The sequence below is a fragment of the Convolutriloba macropyga genome, chromosome 2 (assembly GCF_964194025.1).
Source record: "Convolutriloba macropyga chromosome 2, txConMacr16.3, whole genome shotgun sequence".
Classification (NCBI taxonomy): Eukaryota; Metazoa; Xenacoelomorpha; order Acoela; family Convolutidae; genus Convolutriloba; species Convolutriloba macropyga.
This window is the reverse complement of record NC_134469.1, coordinates 79156276-79173432: the sequence shown is the minus strand read 5'-3', so window position 1 is coordinate 79173432 and position 17157 is coordinate 79156276. Positions and strand designations below refer to the sequence as shown.

The following is a 17157-nucleotide window of genomic DNA, read 5'->3' as shown; positions in this document are numbered from 1 at the left end:
GAATTGTATTTAAACTTTGACAGATTCGCAGGAAAAGGACAGACGTCTATGCAGAAACAATTCATGCCAGTTGAGAACAAATTTCTTTTTTTTTTCACTAGAATTAACACACGAACAAACAAAACCACAGACAAAATCAGCTCTGATGCAATTTCTCAAGTAGAAAAAGCAGTTTTATCGAGTAAACAACTAGTTTACCCAAAAACAGATATTGAGAGCCAAACATCAACAACAATGCCGAACCTCAAACTAAGAGGTATAATAAAAAACATGGCAATTTTATTGAATGTTAAAATCTCAATTTAGATTGATTAAAAAAAAAGATTTTTTAAAAAAAATGACCTCTGCATTCATTTATAAATCTAAGCTGAGAATGCAACATCAGATTAAAGTTGAAATAATTCATGATTGCCATTGGAACTTGAAATAATTCATGATTGAAATAATTGAAATAATTCATGATTGCCATTGGAACTTGTCAAAAGCTTCTCTAGCAAACTGGTAGTTAAATAATATAACAAACATGGGAAATCAAGAAACAGACATGATCCTGAATGAAACTAGTTTCTTAAAACCAAAAAGCACATGCACATCGGAAGAGTTTGAGTCAGACACGACATGTTGTTATGGACATTGATTTATGAAATGAAACATAATTATTGGTCGCTAACGCTTTTCCAAACTCGGTTATTAGTTTTGAAAATGAAATCGTTGTTAATTGGACATGTTCAGAAGTTTCAACTATGACTCTTCAAACGACCATTTAAAACTTTCGGAAATCAATATAATTGATGAGTCCGGTGTCAGGACAATTTACCCAATTCCAGTTTACCCAATGCCATTATATCCAATGCCATTTTACCCAACCTGCCATTTTACCCAATGCCATTTTACCCAATGCCAACTTACCCAATTTACCCTATTGCTAAATTAACCAGAACAACCATTTAGCCGAATATAAAATAAATGGCCCGTGGGACTTGATATGAAACTATCACAACCGAACATGGGATTATATTTTCTACAAATATTTTAAATCATCCTTGAAATAGCGACTGCTAATTTGTAATCGGAAAATTGAACTAAAAGATCAAAGAGCGTTGGTAAGTTGGTATTGGGTAAAGTGGCATTGGGTAAAATGGCATTGGGTAAAATGGCAGGTTGGGTAAAATGTCGTAGGGTAAAATGGCATTGGGTAAAATGGCATTGGGTAAATTGTCATGTAACCGATGAGTCCAACTGTAAGCAACCAAACTTAACCAAAAAAACAAAAACGTCAAAGACCAAAAACAAACCCAACTTAAAATTTATACAATTTAAATTATGCGGCGTCAATTTCTAATTTTTAAGCCGCTATGAATTGAAAAAATCCAGATTCCTTTTTGCCTCATCATCGACTTATGAAACAAAAGCAACTCATATTTGAAAAAAATGGTTTCTTGTCACATAAAACTATTAACTCCTGTCATTAATTGGTCCTTTTTACAACCACTGCAATCAAGGGGTTTCACAGTACTCAGTCTGTAACAAACCGACACAAAAAGCATCTGATGTCAAAATTCACAAATTTGACAAAAATTTTACCGAACGATTTGCTTCCAAAGAGTTTGATAAGGCAAACTCTACAAGGAAGTATTTATTCAAGCTCATCGGAACTTGTTTGAACATCAACGAGATTGCTCAGTTTTTGGACTTAGCAAGAATTAAGATTACAAAATGGAGAGAATTTCTAAAGTTTTAAAGAAAAAACGGAGAGTCAAAGTCAACAAAAACAACAAATACCTCAAACAAAATTGAACATTGGAATTTATGCAGCATTAAAACAAATTTATTGCATTTGCCAGGCTAATTAGTTCACGTTTTGTAATCAAAATTCCGATATATTAAAAAAAACTCAGAGATGTATACAAAAAAGAGTTAAAACCTGATAGACCAATTTTCTTTCAATGAACACGAGAATACTAGACCATATGGAAAAAAGACATTAAATTGTGCATATTACATAGTGCAATATTAAATTCTTAAAGAAAACATATTTATCAAGTTCAGAAATATTTTCTTTGCCAAACAACAAAAGTGAGGTCCGGATGTCAACATCTATCAGGTTTCTAAACTATAGTTCACACTGTAAAATTATTAAATTCATTTTTACCCAGCTTGCTTGGCAATTAATCGTTTTTAATTCGAGTCGAAGAGCTCAATCAAGATTCATATGCGAGTCAGAGTTAAAAAAATGACCTCTGTCCTAACTTATTATCCTGAAATGAAGAGCCAGTTTCAAAGCTAGCTAATCAGAAGCTAAGTCAAGAGTAGTGAAGTGTGCCAGATTTGCCTTTGGAACTTACCAAATGCTGAGTCTAATCAATTATTTGCCAAATCGAGTAATTGACCTTATGAGAAAAAAACAGAAAAAACCTTGAACCCCAATTTCGATTTTGATTTTAAAATTTGAAAATTCAATTTCAACCTCAACAAAATTGCAAAACTAAAGCTACTAAGAAGAAAAACAGAGGGACCCGAAAATCAGTCAAGTCACATTCAATCATTTCGAAGAATCAAATCTGATCAATCTCCAGAAACCAACCTTGCCTTCTTCATGTAAGAAAAAGTCGGCATAAAAACATGAAATTATCGGCTGTTTTTCTCAGCCAGAGAACGACGTAAAACTTTTAACTTTTCGTAGGTGACGAAGTATTTAACAAAAGTAAAACACACTGTCATCGTTTTTTCAGACAAACAGATTGCATAGGGAGATTGTGATGCCACAAGAGTGTCTAACTGACACAGTGTTGATATTTTATTTTTACAACAATTTATTTACAACATTTTATTTTTACAACAACTGACACAGTGTTGAAAGTTTTATCTTAATTTATATTCCTCTGTGACAATTTTACAGTTCAAAAACAGAACTCTTATCAAAATGCCTCAGAACGCATCAGACATTTGGACTGGTATTTCATGTCGAACACCTGCTTAGAAGACATGAAACTGAACAACGTTTTTTATTTTTAAACTTCAAACAGGTTTTATTTTCACCCAGAAGTATTTCAGATATAAGCAAAATTTTTCATGAAGAGACAGATGGCAAAAAGAACAGCTTGATATGAACTAATCAACTTTGTCTTCGATATGTCGATATTTCATTTATTGATTGAGTGAAAAAGAACCGTAAAAAAACATGGAGCTTTCGAAACAGCCTAGATCAACAGAAATAATAAAGAAGAAAAAACCAATAAAAATCTTTAAAAAAAATGATCAAGCGCTTGGTAAAGAATAAAAACGACTATTGTTGGGTAAAATTAAATAATGTTGACATCAATTTAAATAACGGGCAATAAAAAAAGCAATATTGACTTTTACGTTCACTTAAATGCATTAAATTATTCCTTATTATTGTAGTGTAATAAATTCAAGCAGTTGTTCATGAACATACCTGTATGGACTCAAACCCAGCCAGCAAATTATATCTACAGGCCTGTTGATCGAAAGATTTGCTTTGTCATATCAGAAAACAGAAATGTACACAATTTTCTCATATTTAAGTTTCTATTTTCAATCGAGATTTTACATCATTGTGCTGTTAATAAATATCACTACTACTATACCATGGTAGTAAAGTCTTATTCAAAATTCTAGAAAACACGACAGGTGCAAAAAAGTCAATTAAAAAATCTTTCTCAACATTCATTATTTTTTAATCAAGGGCTAGTATTCAATTTATTTTGATAATTATTAGTTTTTCTGATCACTCAATAACTCGTTTTCAGCAACAATTTTAGTGATTTTTTGAACACTTCAGTCTTATGTGCTTCCAAATTGCACGGCAAAGTTTCCTCGTTTAGCAATTCGCTAATATCTCTAATTTCATATTCAATCAGATTTTTTGGTTATTTTTTGTGCTTTTTATATGTGACTTAATTTTTCATAACGATGCTAGAATTGTTTGTTGCAAGGCTTTACTCAATTGATTTGCCGCATTCCAAGATAGCTGTTAACATCGTCAATTAGACAAAATTGTCAGAAAGCCTGATTTATACCTTATTTCTTTATAATTCTCGCATTCATAATTGCGAATTAAGAAGATAAATTACAAATGAGCTTCTCTCAATAGGATAGCTCTAAATAAAATTTGCTTTCAATATTTCTTGTCTACGGAAATATCCTTGTTTTGCGCAAAATTGTTCCCCTTGCAACGTAATGGCTTCGTTCTTGGCTTGTTCCCCGCGCATAAGGGTTTTCATTTTTTTAGTGAACTCCGGCATGACATCGATCATCAACGCTTCCTGTTTTGAATTCAAGAGGGTTACCAGTGAGTTATGCAAAAAAATCTGCTCAAATTTTAAGCAATTGACTTTTTTACTTTCGGTGTTCATTTGACAGCTTACCATTTATCGGTCTGGGGTTTGTTTCACAAAAAATGTTGCGAATGATCTTCTTTTGCAGCACTGAATCAAATCTAAAAAATCGACTGAAAATCCAGAAAGGTTAAAGTGACTTTGTGCAAAAATAAGATTTGGCGAATATGAATATATATATATATATATATATATATATATATATATATATATATATATAAAACTAAAAAGGAAATAAATTTTGTGACAAGAATTGTTGCCAAAAAAGTATATGAAAGATATTCTGAAAATTTTTAGCTTTGCTGATTTGTGTGCCTATTGAATTGTAAAAAGGTACTTTCTAATGGCATCTGATTTTGATAGTTCACGCAACTCACATTTGACCCCACCACATTTCCCTTTTTTGGGTTGCTCTACTATTTCAAATTGAAAAATTACACCGCTATGTAAAACTATGCCTTTTTGTAAACTATACTTTTTTTATCGTTATTGATCAAAACAACCACTTGATTTAGTTCAAATTCCCCCTTATTTTAGACCCTTGGTTTTCACTTACGGAAACTTGAGCTACACTTACACTAATCCAACAGTATTGAGCAGAGAGAGCTTTAAGAAAGGTTTTTGGATTGGAATGACAATTTAAAATTTCCTACATTGACAGAATGTAGTCAGTAGGTTTTAGAAAGCAAGAAGATGCAATTTTAGATTCTTTAATTTCAATATTTTTTCTAATTTACTTATATGTTTAATCGATGTTTAAATTCACAAATGTCCACTCTCCCATAATTGAGTTTATTTATATAATCAAGGGCCATGAATTCTGATTTACGCAAATGGCGCAATCTAATCACTAAAATAGTGAAATCTTAATTCATTTGCCTTCTTAAAACATTTAAACAAATCCATCAGTGTATTTACGAAACGCAATCGTTGACAAGACATACTTAATTACCTCAAAATATTTCAATCCAAGCCAATTTAGCGAACTTAAATGTTTTCCACAGAACTAATGTGTTAAGATTACGTCTGAATTCTGCTTGCACAAATCGGCCATTTTTGCCCGATTTGGGATTTTGTACTGACCACTAATAAATGCCGTTTCAAAAGATGGGTTTCGAAATTGTTAGCTCAATTTGAAAATACTCAGTTTCGATCTGTTAATCATCCCATTGCATACTGATACGCATACTGATGCTTACTGATATTGATGGCGAATAAAATGAACAAACGCAACTGCACAGATCTTGATGAAAGTTGATGAAATCTTTACCTTTTAAAAAAATTTAATTATTTTTGAAAAAAGTTTAAAATGTAAAATGATGTCCTTCCATGTAATTTCTCAAACTACTGTTGAATTAATCAGACTTAATCAAAATAGTAGTCAGCTTAACTTTCCATGAGTTGTAAAACAAAGTTCGCTTCATTTCTGTAACTGTAATAAACTGCGCAACTTGTCATTTCAAACACCACATTCAGTCGTCATGTATTGCTTTTTATAAAAAAACAAACAAAGATTGCAACAACACAAACACCTGAGCCTACCCCCCACTTGTAATAACAATTTTTGGGTTGGGCTGGGCGCTCGCCAATGACCGGGCGTGTAACATATTACCCTGCGAATAAACACAATTTGAAGCTAAGTATTGTAAATATTTGTGTGTACGTGTATCTGTGGGTATATGTATGTGTGTATGTATTTGTGTGTGTGTGTGTGTGTGTGTGTGTGTGTGTGTGTGTGTGTGTGTGTATGTGTATGTGTTTGTGTGTGTATGTGTATGTGTTTGTGTGTGTATGTGTGTGTGTGTGTGTGTGTGTGTGTGTGTGTGTGTGTGTGTGTGTATGTGTATGTGTTTGTGTGTGTGTGTGTTTGTGTGTGTGTGTGTGTGTGTGTATGTGTGTGTGTGTGTGTGTGTGTGTGTGTGTGTGTGTGTGTTTGTGTGTGTATGTGTTTGTGTGTGTATGTGTTTGTGTGTGTGTGTATGTGTATGTGTATGTGTTTGTGTGTGCGTGTTGTGAGTGTGTGCTTGCTTATGTTATACCCCCAAGATAGCCTTAATTAATTTATGAATGGCGAGCAATTGGACATATGCGACCTCATAGCCTCCCTTCCTTAGAGACTTTTCACGGAACTGTTTTTTTGGGTCTTATCACCCTAGCGTGTATTTGTGTATTTGTTTTAACCATTCACCCTTTTCACATGCCGAAGTGACGTGACAAAAAACCTTGTACGGAATAGCTGTTAAATAGAAAAGTACCTACAATGCGTATGTAACTCTATCTGGTCGGATCTTGTGGTACATCAATATAGTAACAGTCAAATATATAGGTAATCGGTACGCAAATTAGATTTTGTCAAAGAGTAGCTTCAGTTTTGTTAAACCAATAGCATTTCCTGAAGCACATGTGAAAAATCAAAACCTGTCACAACTAAGAACTACAAGTTAGGTCTTGGGGTTTTTGTAAATGAGTGATCTAAATGTACTAAGAGTTGAATTAAAGACACAAAATATTGAGTATTTTCTGAAATAGGAATTTTTGTCTCCGACAATTGAACTTATTCAGAATAGAGAGAACCAATAGAGAGTAATGACTGAAAGACGGATAAAAAAGGTAGGCAGTGTTAATCACGATTTATGATCGAAACTATGCTTCATTCTAACTAATGTATAGGTAAACTTACCTGAACAGTGTGCAGGTATGGTGGTGTGCAATTAAAATTTACCTGCACAATTTTCCTCCTGCACAAGGTTCTGGTAAGTTACCTAAAAAGATATTTTAGTTTTTAAGGGATAAACGTAACGCAAAAAAATGTCCAGGTAAATTTCCCGTTGAGAACTTTTGCTAAATTTATTTTTTAAAGCAGGGGAAACGTATTCATAAATCTTTATATGATTTTTTCCCAAGCTAGAAAGAAAAGCACCGTATTAGGGAAGACAACGTCTTTCAGATAATTCATTTCACTCAAAGATTTTTATCTATTTTTGTGATCTGATAAGAACTTTTAATTTGTTTTGTTACGTTTCTTTTTTGTAAATTAAGTTGAAAATATATGCTCGGACTCTGCTGCAAATGTTGACTTTGCATGCAATGGATGAAGCAAAAAATGAAAATCACTCATGTTCTTTGTCCAGAGTTCTCAAGAAAATTTTTAGTAATGTCCAAAAATAAAATATATGTATATAAGAAGTCCATACGATCATAAAAGTAACAACAATTAGAAAGAAAGCAAACGAAACATGAATTAAAAAATTACCGAAGAGCACTGAATCAAAGAACCACGAAAGTGTGACAGACAATTTTAATTTTTATACATATGTCCCACTACGTCTATAGTTGTTTGAAACAACCACATTTTTTCGCTCTGTTCACTATCTTATAACAAAATCCTAAGTGGAGTTATAAAAAAAAGGTTCTAGTGTTTGTTTGCATATAGTATTTGCATCATTTGCTGATCTGCTAATTAATAGCAAAATTGATATGCTGAAAAAGTTTGTCTCAAATGTGGACTTGCATGAGTTTGTTATGCAAAATTTTGTAATTAATGTTTGATTTCCGGAATTCTGGATTCTGTCTAGTTTTATCATTTGCAAATTGACTGTTCCATGAATTTTGTCCTAGTCAGAAAAACAGAATTGTTAAGAATTCAGGCAAATGAGAACACATTTCCCAAAATTGAGAAAAGTGTCCAAACATAAAACGTCCATTGATCGTCTTGTTCCCCGAAAAAGTCTTCCTGTCGACGAGTATTGGTTGTCGTACAACTTGTCAAGAGAAATTTGAAATTAAAGACACAAAATATTGAGTATTTTCAGAAATAGGAACTTTTGTCTCTGACAATTGAACTTATTCAGAATAGAGAGAACCAATAGAGAGCAATGACTGAAAGACGGATAAAAAAGGTAGGCAGTGTTAATCACAATTTATGATCGAAATTCTGCTTCATTCTAACTAATGTATAGGTAAACTTACCTGAACAGTGTGCAGGTATGGTGGTGTGCAATTAAAATTTACCTGCACAATTTTCCTCCTGCACAAGGTTCTGGTAAGTTACCTAAAAATATATTTTAGTTTTTAAGGGATAAACGTAACGCAAAAAAATGTCCAGGTAAATTTCCCGTTGAGAACTTTTGCTAAATTTATTTTTTAAAGCAGGGGAAACGTATTCATAAATCTTTATATGATTTTTTCCCAAGCTAGAAAGAAAAGCACCGTATTAGGGAAGACAACGTCTTTCAGATAATTCATTTCACTCAAAGATTTTTATCTATTTTTGTGATCTGATAAGAACTTTTAATTTGTTTTGTTACGTTTGTTTTTTGTAAATTAAGTTGAAAATATATGCTCGGACTCTGCTGCAAATGTTGACTTTGCATGCAAAGGATGAAGCAAAAAATGAAAATCACTCATGTTCTTTGTCCAGAGTTCTCAAGAAAATTTTTAGTAATGTCCAAAAATAAAATATATGTATATAAGAAGTCCATACGATCATAAAAGTAACAACAATTAGAAAGAAAGCAAACGAAACATGAATTAAAAAATTACCGAAGAGCACTGAATCAAAGAACCACGAAAGTGTGACAGACAATTTTAATTTTTATACATATGTCCCACTACGTCTATAGTTGTTTGAAACAACCACATTTTTTCGCTCTGTTCACTATCTTATAACAAAATCCTAAGTGGAGTTATAAAAAAAAGGTTCTAGTGTTTGTTTGCATATAGTATTTGCATCATTTGCTGGTCTGCTAATTAATAGCAAAATTGATATGCTGAAAAAGTTTGTCTCAAATGTGGACTTGCATGAGTTTATTATGCAAAATTTTGTAATTAAGGTTTGATTTCCGGAATTCTGGATTCTGTCTAGTTTTATCATTTGCAAATTGACTGTTCCATGAATTTTGTCCTAGTCAGAAAAACAGAATTGTTAAGAATTCAGGCAAATGAGAACACATTTCCCAAAATTGAGAAAAGTGTCCAAACATAAAACGTCCATTGATCATCTTGTTCCCCGAAAAAGTCTTCCTGTCGACGAGTATTGGTTGTTGTGCAACTTGTCAAGAGAAATTTGAAATTAAAGACACAAAATATTGAGTATTTTCAGAAATAGGAACTTTTGTCTCCGACAATTGAACTTATTCAGAATAGAGAGAACCAATAGAGAGCAATGACTGAAAGACGGATAAAAAAGGTAGGCAGTGTTAATCACAATTTATGATCGAAACTCTGCTTCATTCTAACTAATGTATAGGTAAACTTACCTGAACAGTGTGCAGGTATGGTGGTGTGCAATTAAAATTTACCTGCACAATTTTCCTCCTGCACAAGGTTCTGGTAAGTTACCTAAAAAAATATTTTAGTTTTTAAGGGATAAACGTAACGCAAAAAAATGTCCAGGTAAATTTCCCGTTGAGAACTTTTGCCAAATTTATTTTTTAAAGCAGGGGAAACGTATTCATAAATCTTTATATGATTTTTTCCCAAGCTAGAAAGAAAAGCACCGTATTAGGGAAGACAACGTCTTTCAGATAATTCATTTCACTCAAAGATTTTTATCTATTTTTGTGATCTGATAAGAACTTTTAATTTGTTTTGTTACGCTTCTTTTTTGTAAATTAAGTTGAAAATATATGCTCGGACTCTGCTGCAAATGTTGACTTTGCATGCAATGGATGAAGCAAAAAATGAAAATCACTCATGTTCTTTGTCCAGAGTTCTCAAGAAAATTTTTAGTAATGTCCAAAAATAAAATATATGTATATAAGAAGTCCATACGATCATAAAAGTAACAACAATTAGAAAGAAAGCAAACGAAACATGAATTAAAAAATTACCGAAGAGCACTGAATCAAAGAACCACGAAAGTGTGACAGACAATTTTAATTTTTATACATATGTCCCACTACGTCTATAATTGTTTGAAACAACCACATTTTTTCGCTCTGTTCACTATCTTATAACAAAATACTAAGTGGAGTTATAAAAAAAAGGTTCTAGTGTTTGTTTGCATATAGTATTTGCATCATTTGCTGATCTGCTAATTAATAGCAAAATTGATATGCTGAAAAAGTTTGTCTCAAATGTGGACTTGCATGAGTTTGTTATGCAAAATTTTGTAATTAATGTTTGATTTCCGGAATTCTGGATTCTGTCTAGTTTTATCATTTGCAAATTGACTGTTCCAAGAATTTTGTCCTAGTCAGAAAAACAGAATTGTTAAGAATTCAGGCAAATGAGAACACATTTTCCAGAATTGAGAAAAGTGTCCAAACATAAAACGTCCATTGATCATCTTGTTCCCCGAAAAAGTCTTCCTGTCGACGAGTATTGGTTGTCGTGCAACTTGTCAAGAGAAATTTGAAATTAAAGACACAAAATTTTGAGTATTTTCAAAAATAGGAACTTTTGTCTCCGACAATTGAACTTATTCAGAATAGAGAGAACCAATAGAGAGCAATGACTGAAAGACGGATAAAAAAGGTAGGCAGTGTTAATCACAATTTATGATCGAAACTCTGCTTCATTCTAACTAATGTATAGGTAAACTTACCTGAACAGTGAGCAGGTATGGTGGTGTGCAATTAAAATTTACCTGCACAATTTTCCTCCTGCACAAGGTTCTGGTAAGTTACCTAAAAAGATATTTTAGTTTTTAAGGGATAAACGTAACGCAAAAAAATGTCCAGGTAAATTTCCCGTTGAGAATTTTTGCTAAATTTATTTTTTAAAGCAGGGGAAACGTATTCATAAATCTTTATATGATTTTTTCCCAAGCTAGAAAGAAAAGCACCGTATTAGGGAAGACAACGTCTTTCAGATAATTCATTTCACTCAAAGATTTTTATCTATTTTTGTGATCTGATAAGAACTTTTAATTTGTTTTGTTACGTTTCTTTTTTGTAAATTAAGTTGAAAATATATGCTCGGACTCTGCTGCAAATGTTGACTTTGCATGCAAAGGATGAAGCAAAAAATGAAAATCACTCATGTTCTTTGTCCAGAGTTCTCAAGAAAATTTTTAGTAATGTCCAAAAATAAAATATATGTATATAAGAAGTCCATACGATCATAAAAGTAACAACAATTAGAAAGAAAGCAAACGAAACATGAATTAAAAAATTACCGAAGAGCACTGAATCAAAGAACCACGAAAATGTGACAGACAATTTTAATTTTTATACATATGTCCCACTACGTCTATAGTTGTTTGAAACAACCACATTTTTTCGCTCTGTTCACTATCTTATAACAAAATCCTAAGTGGAGTTATAAAAAAAAGGTTCTAGTGTTTGTTTGCATATAGTATTTGCATCATTTGCTGATCTGCTAATTAATAGCAAAATTGATATGCTGAAAAAGTTTGTCTCAAATGTGGACTTGCATGAGTTTGTTATGCAAAATTTTGTAATTAATGTTTGATTTCCGGAATTCTGGATTCTGTCTAGTTTTATCATTTGCAAATTGACTGTTCCATGAATTTTGTCCTAGTCAGAAAAACAGAATTGTTAAGAATTCAGGCAAATGAGAACACATTTCCCAAAATTGAGAAAAGTGTCCAAACATAAAACGTCCATTGATCATCTTGTTCCCCGAAAAAGTCTTCCTGTCGACGAGTATTGGTTGTCGTGCAACTTGTCAAGAGGAACTTGAAATTAAAGACACAAAATATTGAATATTTTCAGAAATAGGAACTTTTGTCTCCGACAATTGAACTTATTCAGAATAGAGAGAACCAATAGAGAGCAATGACTGAAAGACGGATAAAAAAGGTAGGCAGTGTTAATCACAATTTATGATCGAAACTCTGCTTCATTCTAACTAATGTATAGGTAAACTTACCTGAACAGTGTGCAGGTATGGTGGTGTGCAATTAAAATTTACCTGCACAATTTTCCTCCTGCACAAGGTTCTGGTAAGTTACCTAAAAAGATATTTTAGTTTTTAAGGGATAAACGTAACGCAAAAAAATGTCCAGGTAAATTTCCCGTTGAGAACTTTTGCTAAATTTATTTTTTAAAGCAGGGGAAACGTATTCATAAATCTTTATATGATTTTTTCCCAAGCTAGAAAGAAAAGCACCGTATTAGGGAAGACAACGTCTTTCAGATAATTCATTTCACTCAAAGATTTTTATCTATTTTTGTGATCTGATAAGAACTTTTAATTTGTTTTGTTACGTTTCTTTTTTGTAAATTAAGTTGAAAATATATGCTCGGACTCTGCTGCAAATGTTGACTTTGCATGCAATGGATGAAGCAAAAAATGAATATCACTCATGTTCTTTGTCCAGAGTTCTCAAGAAAATTTTTAGTAATGTCCAAAAATAAAATATATGTATATAAGAAGTCCATACGATCATAAAAGTAACAACAATTAGAAAGAAAGCAAACGAAACATGAATTAAAAAATTACCGAAGAGCACTGAATCAAAGAACCACGAAAGTGTGACAGACAATTTTAATTTTTATACATATGTCCCACTACGTCTATAATTGTTTGAAACAACCACATTTTTTCGCTCTGTTCACTATCTTATAACAAAATACTAAGTGGAGTTATAAAAAAAAGGTTCTAGTGTTTGTTTGCATATAGTATTTGCATCATTTGCTGATCTGCTAATTAATAGCAAAATTGATATGCTGAAAAAGTTTGTCTCAAATGTGGACTTGCATGAGTTTGTTATGCAAAATTTTGTAATTAATGTTTGATTTCCGGAATTCTGGATTCTGTCTAGTTTTATCATTTGCAAATTGACTGTTCCATGAATTTTGTCCTAGTCAGAAAAACAGAATTGTTAAGAATTCAGGCAAATGAGAACACATTTCCCAGAATTGAGAAAAGTGTCCAAACATAAAACGTCCATTGATCATCTTGTTCCCCGAAAAAGTCTTCCTGTCGACGAGTATTGGTTGTCGTGCAACTTGTCAAGAGAAATTTGAAATTAAAGACACAAAATATTGAGTATTTTCAGAAATAGGAACTTTTGTCTCCGACAATTGAACTTATTCAGAATAGAGAGAACCAATAGAGAGCAATGACTGAAAGACGGATAAAAAAGGTAGGCAGTGTTAATCACAATTTATGATCGAAACTCTGCTTCATTCTAACTAATGTATAGGTAAACTTACCTGAACAGTGTGCAGGTATGGTGGTGTGAAATTAAAATTTACCTGCACAATTTTCCTCCTGCACAAGGTTCTGGTAAGTTACCTAAAAAGATATTTTAGTTTTTAAGGGATAAACGTAACGCAAAAAAATGTCCAGGTAAATTTCCCGTTGAGAACTTTTGCTAAATTTATTTTTTAAAGCAGGGGAAACGTATTCATAAATCTTTATATGATTTTTTCCCAAGCTAGAAAGAAAAGCACCGTATTAGGGAAGACAACGTCTTTCAGATAATTCATTTCACTCAAAGATTTTTATCTATTTTTGTGATCTGATAAGAACTTTTAATTTGTTTTGTTACGTTTCTTTTTTGTAAATTAAGTTGAAAATATATGCTCGGACTCTGCTGCAAATGTTGACTTTGCATGCAATGGATGAAGCAAATAATGAAAATCACTCATGTTCTTTGTCCAGAGTTCTCAAGAAAATTTTTAGTAATGTCCAAAAATAAAATATATGTATATAAGAAGTCCATACGATCATAAAAGTAACAACAATTAGAAAGAAAGCAAACGAAACATGAATTAAAAAATTACCGAAGAGCACTTAATCAAAGAACCACGAAAGTGTGACAGACAATTTTAATTTTTATACATATGTCCCACTACGTCTATAGTTGTTTGAAACAACCACATTTTTTCGCTCTGTTCACTATCTTATAACAAAATCCTAAGTGGAGTTATAAAAAAAAGGTTCTAGTGTTTGTTTGCATATAGTATTTGCATCATTTGCTGATCTGCTAATTAATAGCAAAATTGATATGCTGAAAAAGTTTGTCTCAAATGTGGACTTGCATGAGTTTGTTATGCAAAATTTTGTAATTAATGTTTGATTTCCGGAATTCTGGATTCTGTCTAGTTTTATCATTTGCAAATTGACTGTTCCATGAATTTTGTCCTAGTCAGAAAAACAGAATTGTTAAGAATTCAGGCAAATGAGAACACATTTCCCAAAATTGAGAAAAGTGTCCAAACATAAAACGTCCATTGATCATCTTGTTCCCCGAAAAAGTCTTCCTGTCGACGAGTATTGGTTGTCGTGCAACTTGTCAAGAGAAATTTGAAATTAAAGACACAAAATATTGAGTATTTTCAGAAATAGGAACTTTTGTCTCCGACAATTGAACTTATTCAGAATAGAGAGAACCAATAGAGAGCAATGACTGAAAGACGGATAAAAAAGGTAGGCAGTGTTAATCACAATTTATGATCGAAACTCTGCTTCATTCTAACTAATGTATAGGTAAACTTACCTGTACAGTGTGCAGGTATGGTGGTGTGCAATTAAAATTTACCTGCACAATTTTCCTCCTGCACAAGGTTCTGGTAAGTTACCTAAAAAGATATTTTAGTTTTTAAGGGATAAACGTAACGCAAAAAAATGTCCAGGTAAATTTCCCGTTGAGAACTTTTGCTAAATTTATTTTTTAAAGCAGGGGAAACGTATTCATAAATCTTTATATGATTTTTTCCCAAGCTAGAAAGAAAAGCACCGTATTAGGGAAGACAACGTCTTTCAGATAATTCATTTCACTCAAAGATTTTTATCTATTTTTGTGATCTGATAAGAAGTTTTAATTTGTTTTGTTACGTTTCTTTTTTGTAAATTAAATTGAAAATATATGCTCGGACTCTGCTGCAAATGTTGACTTTGCATGCAATGGATGAAGCAAAAAATGAAAATCACTCATGTTCTTTGTCCAGAGTTCTCAAGAAAACTTTTAGTAATGTCCAAAAATAAAATATATGTATATAAGAAGTCCATACGATCATAAAAGTAACAACAATTAGAAAGAAAGCAAACGAAACATGATTTAAAAAATTACCGAAGAGCACTGAATCAAAGAACCACGAAAGTGTGACAGACAATTTTAATTTTTATACATATGTCCCACTACGTCTATAGTTGTTTGAAACAACCACATTTTTTCGCTCTGTTCACTATCTTATAACAAAATACTAAGTGGAGTTATAAAAAAAAAGGTTCTAGTGTTTGTTTGCATATAGTATTTGCATCATTTGCTGATCTGCTAATTAATAGCAAAATTGATATGCTGAAAATGTTTGTCTCAAATGTGGACTTGCATGAGTTTGTTATGCAAAATTTTGTAATTAATGTTTGATTTCCGGAATTCTGGATTCTGTCTAGTTTTATCATTTGCAAATTGACTGTTCCATGAATTTTGTCCTAGTCAGAAAAACAGAATTCTTAAGAATTCAGGCAAATGAGAACACATTTCCCAAAATTGAGAAAAGTGTCCAAACATAAAACGTCCATTGATCATCTTGTTCCCCGAAAAAGTCTTCCTGTCGACGAGTATTGGTTGTCGTGCAACTTGTCAAGAGAAATTTGAAATTAAAGACACAAAATATTGAGTATTTTCAGAAATAGGAACTTTTGTCTCCGACAATTGAACTTATTCAGAATAGAGAGAACCAATAGAGAGCAATGACTGAAAGACGGATAAAAAAGGTAGGCAGTGTTAATCACAATTTATGATCGAAACTCTGCTTCATTCTAACTAATGTATAGGTAAACTTACCTGAACAGTGTGCAGGTATGGTGGTGTGCAATTAAAATTTACCTGCACAATTTTCCTCCTACACAAGGTTCTGGTAAGTTACCTAAAAAGATATTTTAGTTTTTAAGGGATAAACGTAACGCAAAAAAATGTCCAGGTAAATTTCCCGTTGAGAACTTTTGCTAAATTTATTTTTTAAAGCAGGGGAAACGTATTCATAAATCTTTATATGATTTTTTCCCAAGCTAGAAAGAAAAGCACCGTATTAGGGAAGACAACGTCTTTCAGATAATTCATTTCACTCAAAGATTTTTATCTGTTTTTGTGATCTGATAAGAAGTTTTAATTTGTTTTGTTACGTTTCTTTTTTGTAAATTAAATTGAAAATATATGCTCGGATTCTGCTGCAAATGTTGACTTTGCATGCAATGGATGAAGCAAAAAATGAAAATCACTCATGTTCTTTGTCCAGAGTTCTCAAGAAAATTTTTAGTAATGTCCAAAAATAAAATATATGTATATAAGAAGTCCATACGATCATAAAAGTAACAACAATTAGAAAGAAAGCAAACAAAACATGAATTAAAAAATTACCGAAGAGCACTGAATCAAAGAACCACGAAAGTGTGACAGACAATTTTAATTTTTATACATATGTCCCACTACGTCTATAGTTGTTTGAAACAACCACATTTTTTCGCTCTGTTCACTATCTTATAACAAAATCCTAAGTGGAGTTATAAAAAAAAGGTTCTAGTGTTTGTTTGCATATAGTATTTGCATCATTTGCTGATCTGCTAATTAATAGCAAAATTGATATGCTGAAAAAGTTTGTCTCAAATGTGGACTTGCATGAGTTTGTTATGCAAAATTTTGCAATTAATTTTGATTTCCGGAATTCTGGATTCTGTCTAGTTTTATCATTTGCAAATTGACTGTTCCATGAATTTTGTCCTAGTCAGAAAAACAGAATTGTTAAGAATTCAGGCAAATGAGAACACATTTCCCAAAATTGAGAAAAGTGTCCGAACATAAAACGTCCATTGATCATCTTGTTCCCCGAAAAAGTCTTCCTGTCGACGAGTATTGGTTGTCGTGCAACTTGTCAAGAGAAAT

General features: G+C 32.1%; 2 protein-coding genes across 3 annotated transcripts in view; both read left to right on the top strand.

Moving 5' to 3' along the window:
• Positions 1 to 17157, top strand: part of LOC142334765 (methylglyoxal reductase DkgA-like) — a 431775-nt gene that overhangs the window by 221831 nt on the left and 192787 nt on the right. The gene's annotated exons all lie outside the window — the stretch shown is intronic.
• The window catches only part of LOC142334750 (uncharacterized), a 202222-nt gene that overhangs the window by 122787 nt on the left and 62278 nt on the right, over positions 1 to 17157 (top strand). The gene's annotated exons all lie outside the window — the stretch shown is intronic.